General features: G+C 39.7%; 1 protein-coding gene and 1 pseudogene across 1 annotated transcript in view; one reads left to right on the top strand and one right to left on the bottom strand.

The window, feature by feature from the left end:
* Adarb2 (adenosine deaminase RNA specific B2 (inactive)) overlaps positions 1-12,343 on the bottom strand; it is a 530,291-nt gene that overhangs the window by 208,249 nt on the left and 309,699 nt on the right. The gene's annotated exons all lie outside the window — the stretch shown is intronic.
* Positions 6,612-7,049, top strand: LOC114623196 (annotated as a pseudogene).

Consider the following 12,343-nt stretch of genomic DNA (forward strand, 5'->3'; position numbering starts at 1 on the left):
CCCCCCTCCCTCTCTCTCCCTCTCTTTCTTTCTTTCAGATCTCAGAGGCAGATGGAAGGCTAATTCCGTTGTTAGGGCTTTAAGAGAATGCTCAAACCCATTTTAAAGACTCAGACTTCTTTTGTCTACTGTATCAACCTTAAGTATTGCTCAAAAAGAAAAGCCAACAATTTATTAGAAGAAATTCTTTCTTTGAATAAATGAGCTTATTAAAAACTCTGGAAGTGCTTGCTAAGTTTGAGCTTTTGCTTCCTGGATTTGCAACTTTTGCCTTTTTGGTAAAATAGATTACTGTTTTATGTCAAAGCTATTATATTTATAAAGTAAAAATGTATAGATAGACAAAATGATACAGACTTGTAATTCTAGCACTTGTGTGGCAGAGGCAGGAAGATGGCTATTTTAAGACCACCCCAGGCTACAATGTGAGTTCTAGGCCAGCTTGGGTTATACAACAAGACCCTGTCTCAAAAAAAGAAATTCCGAACCAGCAGTAAATATTTCTTTTTATGTTAATACCCACATCACAAAAGGACTTCCCATGTCTGATAGCATTGAGTTAGATAATGTTCCATGCAATCAACTCAAGAGCAGTAGAGAGGCGCTTTCTGAGTAGTAGTCCAAATAATCAGTCTGATTTATAGTTGCCAGACCCATTTTTGCTTAGGACTCTGTGGGTGGATGTGGTTTTCAAAGAAATAGGGGACATGGCTCCAAGCCTCGTTCTCCTTTCTCATTAGAGGTATGTAGTTCTGTCATGCCATGTGTCTAAAGAGTCACTTTTCTACAAAAAAATTACTACAAAAATCAACTAGCTACTTCATAGAGCTGTTGTGAATACCAAATAAGAGAATCTATTTATACATATCTGGGGCCTGTTTCTGTGGCATACAACCACATCTTTCTTTTCTCCTCAGGCTTCTCTCTATTTTCTATTGGTTTCACTCAATTGAACAACAAGACTGGTATTTTGTGTGGGACCTGGTAGGAAGTGGCAGACAGTGGATAGGGAAGTCTGGAGGAAAATTCAAATGGCTGTTTGTTGGGAATTGGTTCTAATGCTTTGAGTTAATTTGGCTCTCAAAAGCCACACTTCCAGACTTGAGGGTCCCTGCCCCCTGCTGGCTTTGATTGGTAATAAAGAATTGCCATACAGCCAATGGCTGGGCAGGGAGATGGAGGTAGAACTTTTAGATTGTGCTGACAAGGGACCGAGGAAGAGAGGAAAAACAGAGCAGACTCACCACAACAGGTAAGAATGGACTTAAAGGCCCATCAGCATGTAAGACTCAGGGAAAAGTGGCTCTAGGGGCTACTTCCCCTATTGGGTCTGGGGTAGCAGAGATGAAATATAGATTTTTTAAGATGTTAACTCAAGAATACCAGAGAGGAATGTTTGCTAACCTCTGGGTGGTTTAGAAGTGCCCAGCCATTGAGTTAGTCAAGGCATATTAAGATTAGCTGGTGGTGGTGGTGTGTGTGTGTGTGTCTTTCATTCACGAATCCAAAATGCTCTTGGGTGGGAGTGGTGTGTATGTGACCAGCCAGGAGCCAAAGCAGTTAAAATAATTCACTGCAACAGTTGTTTCTCAGCAGAAGGGACTATGGACAAGAGAGTAATGTAGAGACTTGGTCAAGGAATAATGTAGAAAGCCATTTGGATCACTATTCACAAGCAGGAGATGAAGGGTTAGAATCAACTCAAGCTGCTGTTGGACAGGGCAGGAACTTTGGTGACTAGTAATTGGTTATTGATAAGTATTTGAGAACCAACTACAGCTTCTGATATTCTGGTTAAAACATTTGTAGAACTAAGTAATGAGTTCTAGAATAATCTTATGAAGTGTCCCTCATAGGCTCACATGTTTGAATACTTAGTCTCTGGCTTGTGATACTGTATTGGGATGTTTTAGAATCGCTGAGAGGTAGTTGTAGAAAGTGGGCCACTGATGGACAAGACTTGAAGTTTACATTTCTATTCTCTCTCTTCTTTCTGGTCTGCTTAGATGTGAGCAAGCAGTTGCTGTCTGCTCCCACCGATACAGAGCTGCCACTCACCAGATGTTCTCTGCTATGATGGATTGCTTTCTCTCAAACATTGAGCCAAAAGAAACTCCTTCTTCAGTAGTTTCTTGTCAGACATTTAGTCCTAGTGAGTCACAAGACAAGTGGCTGAGACAAACAATACTGGTGTATTTCTATCTCACAACTGGTCAAAGTACAAAGAGCTGTGGAGTGCTCAACCACAAATATGACATCTATGTCACATCCCCTTCCTATGGCTCAGGGACCAACATGGAAGAAGGAATGGAAAGATTATAGGAGCCAGAGGTTGGGCAGGACCAGAGTGAAATAGTGTCCTCTTGCTTGGCAGGACAGCTGTACTCATGAACTCACAACAATTGTGGCTGCCTTCAGTAGACCTGTAAGAGATCAAGGCAGCCAACTTTCTAGTATGGAGTCAGAGATGTTCATGAGCCCCTGACCTTGACTAAGGAGCTATGAACATCTGACGACTTCTGAGGAGGGAGACTCAGTTTTCTTTAAGGATGTGGCTTCTAGGAGGTTGACCTTGCTCCAGTGGATAGCTCTATAGCCATAAGTACACAGATCACACAAATTGGAGTCCATGGATTATTACATTTAAAATGAAAGAAGACAGAAGGTTGAGTGATAAAGAGGTGGTGACAGATATAGGAGGAGTAAAGGAAGGGGTTGGGGGTAAGTATGGATAAAAATGTACTTCATGAAATTCTCCAAGAATCAATGTATTTATGATATATATGATAAATATGTTTATCATATCTAGGAAGAAATAGGCATATCTCTATTTCTTCATTCTTACATGTGGCCCTAAATTTATACTTGAACCTTGTAGGACTTAATACTCACTTAACTCTTGTTAGTTACTCTCCTTTAATTAGGATAGCTAAAGTTACAGTTGAAATCACTAGATTAATTTTTAGACGATTATATGCCCTCCTGGTTCCCTACTGTATCCTGAGAAGGCTCCTCTTATCAGCTCGGCATTGAGAGCAGGAGTTTGGGGAAAAGAACTGTTGGTCCTACAGTACAGTGCCCCAGGCTATGACCTGTAGAGTCCATGTCCATTGCTTTGCTGAGTGGCATCACAACTTTGTCCTTGAGTTGCTTGCATGCTGACCACTGAACAAATTTATCCTTCTTGAATTTTTATTTGGACAAAACCCATTAAATTTCAATAAAAGCTGATTTTTTAAGTATGCAACCAATTCTGCCAAAATAGATAGAAATGCTTAGTGATATTCAGCAAATGTTGGAAGTAAGTTAAATTAAGTATGATACAGAAATTCTAGTCTAGTATCAGTGAGTCACATTGAAAATTCTATTCATTTGTGTCTAAAATGTATAATCAGATGCTCACTATGTGGAGACAGGAACGTAAGAAGCATGATTTTGTTTTCAGGGTACATTTGTTGATGTCCATGGGTAGTTTTTACTATCATGAAATGGGGAGAGGTTGCTACTATCACCACAGGAGAGGAAGTAGGGATGATATTGACTATCTATAGTGCTTAGGAGGATACCAGCAAGTAGAATGGTATAGGTCTAGAAGACAGTACAGCAAAATTGCAGAGAACCTGTAAATAAAAAGGCCACAGCCCTTGTGGTTTGAGTTCTAAGTCTGTCTTCCTTAGTTATCTCTAGACATAAAATTTCACAGATATCTGTCTATTAGTCATCTTCAATCATCTTGTATCTACTCTAAGCTCTACAGATTGAAGAATGTCTTTGTAGACATGAGGGGCAGTCCTTGGCACCAACAGCATGTTTCAACTTCCTGCTGGACAAACTTTTTCTTCCAACAGGTCTTTCTGAACTCCTTGAGGGTCTTATCAGTTCATGTTTATTTTAAGATAGCAGTTGAGTTGGTAGGATGTTTGCCAAGCACACAAAAAGCCCTGGGTTCAATCTTCAGCACTACATAAACTAATCATGGTGATAACATGCCTACAATCCCAGCACTTTCTAGATAGATGAGACTCTTAGAAGTTCTAGGTTACCTTTGGCTATATAGCATGTTGAGGTTAGCCTGAAATACATGAGACCTTAGAAAGAGAGAAAGAGGGAGGGAGGGAAGAAGGGAGGGAGGGAGGGAGAGAGAGAGAGAGAGAGAGAGAGAGAGAGAGAGAGAGAGAGAGAGAGAGAGATGTTTATCTCTGGTCTCCCACAAGTACACTGAATTGTAGGAAAAGCAAAGATGACATTTTTTAGAGGACACAGTCTTCGACAGAGTGAACAGTGGTGTAATAATCTCAGTCTGGATGATCTGCAGTGAATTATGGGTGATGTAGAGGTGTTTGTTGGCTCTGTGGTTTTATTAACGCTTCATTATGCCTCTAAGCAGTTCTTATTACATAACTGAATGAATTATATTGTCCAAGGTTATTGCTCAGATTACCTGCTGGAAATGGTGGTTCTCCTCTTTCATCACACGAATCTACGCGTTAACTAAATGTGTGTTAGCTCTTCACGTTACATCGGAGGGCTCATTAGCTCTTACATCTCTGGCTATGTGCTTTGAGAATCTTTAGATTAAAGATGAATCAAAGTGATTCAGTTCTGTATGGTTTGCACTAGAGACTGGGGTCTCTCTGGACCTCATCCAAGTGTAAAATGTAGCACAAATTGCCTTTAAAAATTAATAATTCACCAAATCTATGGGCTAAGCCCAGTCTGGCTTGAGAAGATAAGTAAAATAAATATTGTAAAGTCAATTTTTAATAATCTGTGGCATGAAACTTAAGCACAAGAGAAAACATTTAGCAATTAGGCAGCCACATTCAGCACATGATTAAATGTGAATAATCATATTTAAAGGCCCCATACCTTACCTGCTAGCAGGAAAGATCATTTAAAGTTCTAATCTGGTACAGAGCAGAGCTCACACTATTTCTTTGTTTAATGAGCTCCTGCCTTGTGATTTTCGTGTTTGAGCATTTACTTTCACAAGAATTTCTACATCGATAGTTATGTGTAAGACTGACAAAAAGCAGTCCAGATAGACTTTTGATGGGGTGATTGCCAGGCTAGTCTGTCACTGAAAATAATATAATTAGATCCTTCTCTAGGCTGGTAACCAGTAGTTAGGTATGTTTATATAATTATTGAGACAGCGTATTTACATCCAAGAGAGTTTTACTCTGAAAGGTTTATAGTTAGTATTAGTGGTGGTGGGGTGGATTTCCTTTTCTGTACACTCAATAGAAACTGGCCCCTGGCTATAGCATTTTGCAATGAGGAATACAATCCCTGATGGAGAATGGCAGGTTCTCATCTTCCACAAAGGAGAGATCAAAATTAAAGGCATAGCAAATGAGGTAGCTTGACTGAAAAATAGATAGTTAGAGCATAGCATCCTCAGAGTGTGAGCAACAGCTTGCAGCTGAAAACATATGCTCTGCTTGGGATACAGACTCTGGATGAATAAAGAAGGAGGCATGAAATGTAATTCTGGAGGATGCTGTCAGTTAACACCTGCCTAGAACCAACAACAAATTATGATATCTCTTAAGAGACACAGTATGAGTGGGAGTCTCCAACTCCTACTGTTTTGCTAAATGGATATATTATTAAACTGTCTTTTAAATATGTGTGCTTGTACCCACAGATTAGCGCTGTTTACCCTATTTATCAGAGAAGCATCTTAGGGCTGCAGGCAGCAGTTAAGATACACTCTCAAAACTGCTCAGAATGCTGAGAATAATGACCATGAGGTGCTTGACCCTAAATGGCACATAGACACTACTCTCTCCAAGGCTCAAGGAATGTGAAGAAATCAGGAGATATGTAAGGATGAAGTGGAATGATACAAAAAGATATCTTCAGGACATGACACAGTCTCATGAATTCATTGCAGCTATGCTTACCTGCACAACACTGAATCTATCACTCATTTCATTCTGGGAAGGGCAAGATCGTGGGACAACTCATGACATGCCATCCTTTGGTGAGGGACTATTGTCAATTAATGGTTTCCTTGGAGAGAGGGTGCTATTTTCTTCAAGTGGTGTAGCTACTGAAAAGTTGTCTATGTACTGTCTATTAAGTAAACACTCATTTATGCTTATCTCATCAATACTTATCAAACTCAGTGAAACACACACATGTATGAACATACATGTGCATGCATGAACACATGTGTGCACACACACATGCACAACATGAAAGTAGGAGAGGCTTATTGGAGATATGATGGGTTTCATTAGAAGAGGGAAGAAGGTAAAAGAGGGAAATGGGGATGAAAATATGAAAATCTGGGTTGACCTGTAAGGAAGGATTTGAAGGAGCTTGCCTTATGGATATACCCTGAGAAAATCCACAAGCAGAGGAGAGATCAACCACACCAGCTGGTCATATGCAATGTAAGTAAAACAGAGGCTCTCCAATATCACTGAGTACAGTTTCAGTGCTGATGGTATGTGACTCCACAGCACCTTCTAAGTCTTTTTGGATACCAATTGTTCTTTTCCTCATAAGCCATGGGGTTAGGGAGTCATAGATTCTCTAGAATCTCTTTCATTACAAAATTTTAGCCCTTTTGCGGCCATTGGTGGATCACAGCCGCCAAAATGAAATTCAATCCCTTCGTGACTTCTGACTGAAGCAAGAACCACAAATGGCATTTCAATGCACCTTCTCACATTCGGAGGAAGATCATGTCTTCCCCTCTTTCCAAAGACCTGAGACAGAAGTATAATGTTTGGTCCATGCCCATTCGAAAGGATGATGAAGTTCAGGTTGTTCGAGGACACTACAAAGGCCAGCAGATTGGCAAAGTGGTCCAAGTGTACAGGAAGAAATACGTCATCTACATTGAGCGAGTCCAGCGAGAGAAGGCTAACGGCACAACTGTGCACGTAGGCATCCACCCCAGCAAGGAAGTTATCACCAGGCTAAAGCTGGACAAGGACCGCAAGAAGATCCTGGAGAGGAAAGCCAAGTCCCGGCAAGTAGTAAAGGAGAAGGGCAAATACAAAGAAGAAACGATTGAGAAGATGCAGGAGTAGAGACATCTCATGCACGGCTTTCATTAAAGACTGCTTAAGTAAAAAACAAAAAACAAAAAACAAACAAACAAACAAAAAACCCCAAAATTTTAGAAGGACAATTCTCAAAATAGCTATTGTCACCTATTACAGACCACTCTAGGTCCTGGGATGGTAGCATTGAACAAAATATGGCAAAAGTCTTGCTTTTATGCAATTAGATGTTAAGATGTGAAGCACCATGAGGTAAGATGTAGGATACAGAGATGAGATGGTGGAATGTTAGAGGATATTGCAGCTAAGCCAGGTTATGGCTGTAAGTGTTGACTGCCCCCTTTGTCCTTTTCATGATAAGACTTACTCCACTGTCAAAAGCAAACTCTTCCCTTCAGATACATTGCTGGGAAGGAAGTTAGTCCAAGAATGGGATAGAAGCCATTACCTATCTGCAGATTTAGATAAATTGCATGGAGAGTTCCTAGATTGAAATGGGAGCAATTAAACACATTTAATTTCAAATTAAATTGTATCAGCCCCCCTCTCCCCACCTTATTGGTCAGAGGAATGGCTGGTTCATGCACCTATTGGATGAGCTATTTTCCCTTGAGGGTTTTTTCAAAAACAAGCAAACAAACAAAAACCGGAAATGATAAGAAACACATCCTGTTATGTTGTGATATATTTAGGCTTAAAACACTGAATCTGGAAGGCGTTCTGAGCCAAGGGATCCCAAACTCAAAAGGCCAACTATGGGCATTGACCTCTATCAAAGAAATCCCTGATCCTGTCCATAGAAATAAAGACTCAGCTCTTGACTTCTGTGAATTTACAGTCCAAAGTTACAGAAGGAATAGATATGAATGAAGATACAGGCATGTTAGAAAAATCGAGCATACATACATGGTATCGATCAAGTCCAGAAGCTGTGTCACAGTATTATGCTTTCCTGAAGTAGCCTGAGAAACACACACAAAGTTTTTCATGCTCTGATTCTGTAAGTTTATTGACACAGACAGCTGTCCCAGAGTTGAGTGAATGCCCAGGAATGAGAAGAGAATTGAATGTTCATTCTTTCAAGCCAGATGGCAGCAAGTAGTTCTGGAGACAGTAGCGCCAGCCTGAGGCTCCGAGATCTGGGCTCATCTGGGCATTTTAGTGGGGCAGCATCATGCTACATTACTGTAAGAGCAGTGCTTTTTCACTGAGTTGAGTCCTCATCAGGAAGATATGGACTTACTCGTGGTTGTAGCCAGGCATTTCCTGGTGCTACTTACCAGTCTCCATGAGTCATACCTCTATCACCTGGGTTTTTAATCATTAGCTTTATAAACAGCATCTACATATATCTGTACTGAAAGATGAGTCCATTAGCTAATTGGTGAAGGCTGATAGTATAGTTTGAAGGTCCTCTTCAAAAATCATGTTGAGATTTGACATTGTAAAAGTAAGTATTAAGGAGAGGAACTTTAAAAGCATATTGGAACACTCTTCTCAAGAATAGATTAAAATCATCATCATGGGACAGAGATCATTACTAGGAGAGTAGGTTTATGACAAAAAATATGAACCTGAACTTATTTATTGTCTTCTGCATATTTGTTGGCCTTCTGTCCTCTTCTGATTATTCTAGTTTTCTCTCTGTTTCTATGACAAAACACTTTGATCAAAAGCAACTTAGGGGAACAAAGGATTTTTTTTTTGTCTAATACTTTCAGATCACAGTTCATTATTGAGAGAATTCAGGGAAAGAACTTTAGCAGGAGCTGTAAGCTGAAGTTGTAGACTCTTATTCATAAGCCTCACGCGTAGATAGCTTTCTTGTACAGTCTAGGATCACTTGTCCAAGGAACTATACTGTCCATATCGGGGAAGTAATTTTTTGTATTAATCAAGACAAACTCACATAGACATGCATAAAGGCAAATGTGTCCTAGCCAATCATTTAATAGAGACTTCCTTCTCAAGTGATTCTAGACTGTGTCAAGTTGACAGTTAATGCTGATTAGAATAATGACCTAGCAAGTAGCTCCATTGATATTTGATTTCCCAGATTTCTGAACAAAGAACTATTGTTCATAACTTGCCAGTCTGTGGTTGTGATGGTTAGTATTGTCATTTTAACAGCATCTAGAATCACCTAAGAGATAAGGTTCTTGGTATGTGAGAGGTATTTTAGATTAAGTCAACTGAAGTAGGAAGAACTACCTTAGCTGTTGGGGGACATGATTCTATGAAATGGAATTCTGGACTGGAGAAAACTAGCTGAGCACAAACATTCATTGCTTCCTTCTTTCTTATTGCAGATGCAATGTGACTAGTTGGTTCAAGCTCTTATCACCATGGCCATGGCTTTTTCAGTGTAATGGAGTTTACTTTTGAATTCTGAGCCAAATAAATTCTTCCCTCCTTGAGTTGATTTTGGTGGGGTATGTGATTTTGCCCATGGGAAGTGGCACTATTAGGAAGTGTGGCCTTATTGGGGGAGATGTAGCCTTATTAGAGGAGGTATGTCACTGTGGGGGTGGACTTGGAGGCTCCTAAGCTCAAGTTCTACCCAATGAAGAAGAAAGATTTAGTCTTCTCCTGGTTCCCTTTGGAACACGATGTAAAACTCTTAGCCCATTCACTAGCTCCATGTCTGCCCAGACACTGGCATGCTTCCTCCCTTGACGATAAAGGACCAAATTACTGAACCTATAAGCTAGCCATAATTAAAAGTTGTCCTTTATAAGAGTTGCCTTGGTCATGGTGCCTCTTAATAGCAATGGAAATTCTAACTAAGAAAGGGTATTTTACATAGCAGCAGCACAAATAAGAAATATAGTGGTATTCTACTGTATGAGCAGAGATCGTACTATAATAGCTGGTCAGGAATTTTGAAACAATTATGCTATCTATGACAATAATTTGTCAATGTGAGTCATAGGACACAGATCATACTATCACTCAGAATAGAAGGAATCACCAGGCTTGTGCTCAGCATTCAGGTGTGGTTGTATACAAAGGTCCCTTTCAAACTACAGGTCGCTTAGTGTGTCAGAATGTGGCTCTATTCTCCATATTAATTTGTATTATCATTTTAATATTAAATATGAAACATAAAACAATCTCCTTACAAAACCAGCAATATTCAAACTGGTCTGTCTGAGGACATGAAGGGAACTAAGTGTAGCAGGCTTTCAGAACCTGCCCCAGCATTCTCCAAATGCAGCCTCACAAAATTGGTCTGGATCCCTGAGCTCCTCTTGGAGTGGTTCCTTCTCTCCCATGTTAGTACATCTGTATTGGACATTTGTGCTTTCCTTGACCCCAAGCTAACTTCTGCCTATACTTTACTTTTTCTCTTCCAGTTCACTCTACAGATGGAACTGAGTCTTCCTAAGGGTGACCACTTGACATAAGAATACTGGGAATATATATATATGTAAAGCCTGTTAGATCAGTGAACAGTTGAGAACACTACAGCCCTTTGTGATAAGTGGAATGGATACCCTTTTCTAACTTACAAAATAAGGGAAGTATTCTCAGTTCTATAATTTATTTTGGAGCCTAGATCAATAAAGGGGATGTTAGGATAAATATCCCTCTTTGCTTAAGATCTTCATAGTTTCCTCTATTGTGATAGATTTTAATCTGACTTTAGGTGAATGCTTAAAATGGATTCCTTTCTGTTGCTTCAACAGCCATCTTCGGTTTCTGCAGGGGCATCCAGATTCATACTAGTCATTAGAACATTGGTCTCCTACTATCTTGAAACTGTTGCCCTGATTTTTTTCCTATCAATCTGATTCCCATTCATCCTTTAGTCTTGTTTGGCTCCAGTATGCTCTGTAGAATTCTATGGCTCCATGGAAACCTATCTATCCTCCTCTCAGCCTCATTGCTGCTTTGAATGAGTATGCACCTTCACATTGACTTCTCTGCACTCTAAGAACCTCAAAGGAGATATCTGTTATTTATTCCTAGTTCTCAGTGACATCATGTGATACAAGGAGGTTCTCAATGCCTTTACTGGTTGATATAAACTAAGTAGCATGGGCACATTTTAATTCTTTTCATGTGTCCTTAAGGTTGTAGAAATCTAGAGCTTTTCATTTAACTAATTACTTCTTAGTCTAATAGACATTATATATGCCTATACTGGGCAAAAATAAAGCATATCCCAGTTATTCCACCACATCTGTGTGGAGGCACATTTCTGGATTGCAAGAGCTGTAGAATGCTTCATGGCCTCCTCCTGGCCTTTGGTTACTTGTGGTAAAGATTTGTGCTTCAGCAGAGTGTTTAGAGATTACTTTCATATTCTACAGAAGAGCTCTATTGCTGCATGGTGTCATTTATTGGATTCCATCCTAGGAAAGTTTTAGAGGTGACAATGAGGCCAGCCTTTCAATGTGCTCATTAAATGCATGTGTAAATTTGGTGTTTTGTCATGATAGTGCATTAGAGACTGGGGAAAAAAAAGACAGACACAGAGAGATAAATAAAAAATAAAAGGCACAGATGGGGCATGGACAGTTCCTCATTGCTTGTTCCGTATGATAGAACTCAACACATCTGGTCTGCTACGAAAAGCATCTTTGCACTAATTTGTTTGTCAGTATCCATTGAGAGGACGATCTGTCATCCTGTCGTATGTTGGCTGCTCTGAGATGTTTGAAGACAAGACTAGCCACAAATTGGAACTGTAGCCACCTGGGAATGAGTGGAGGAAGCCACCAGCTGTTTGAAGAAGTAGCAACTGTATTTTTTTTTTTTTAGCTGAAATTTTACCATAAGCTCTCCAGAAAAATTGGCAGCTGCATGGAAAATGCTAATCACAGTAATAGGGCAGTAAATCCATTCTTTCTAAAGCCCTGGTGTGTGTGTGTGTGTGTGTGTGTGTGTGTGTGTGTGTGTATGCATGTGCATATAATACATAACACACACACACACACACACACACACATCTTTATAAATAAAGGGAAAGAACAGAAACAGAATCAGGTGATCAAGATTGAGAGGGAATGGGAAGTCCCTTGCTCTTTCATAAGTTAAGTCTTTCTGAGGGACCATCACATCTTGGTTTACAGGAAGAAGAATTGAGATTTCATTGTCTGCTTCATTTGGTTTCCTGATGGCCTACTCTAGTCATGGCTCTTCAACTTCATACACCACCTGTTTCTGAGAACACATTATCTTTGATGGAATCCATTTATTTAGTTTTTTGTATCCTGAATAGATTTTTAATCTTTCCAGAGAATGGAGACACAAGTCTTTGTCCTAGAACACAATTATAAATGCTCAACAAATGCTATTTGTATTGAGTTTAAAGC

The sequence above is a fragment of the Grammomys surdaster genome, unplaced genomic scaffold (genome assembly GCF_004785775.1).
Source record: "Grammomys surdaster isolate TR1022 unplaced genomic scaffold, NIH_TR_1.0 194, whole genome shotgun sequence".
Taxonomy (NCBI): Eukaryota; Metazoa; Chordata; class Mammalia; order Rodentia; family Muridae; genus Grammomys; species Grammomys surdaster.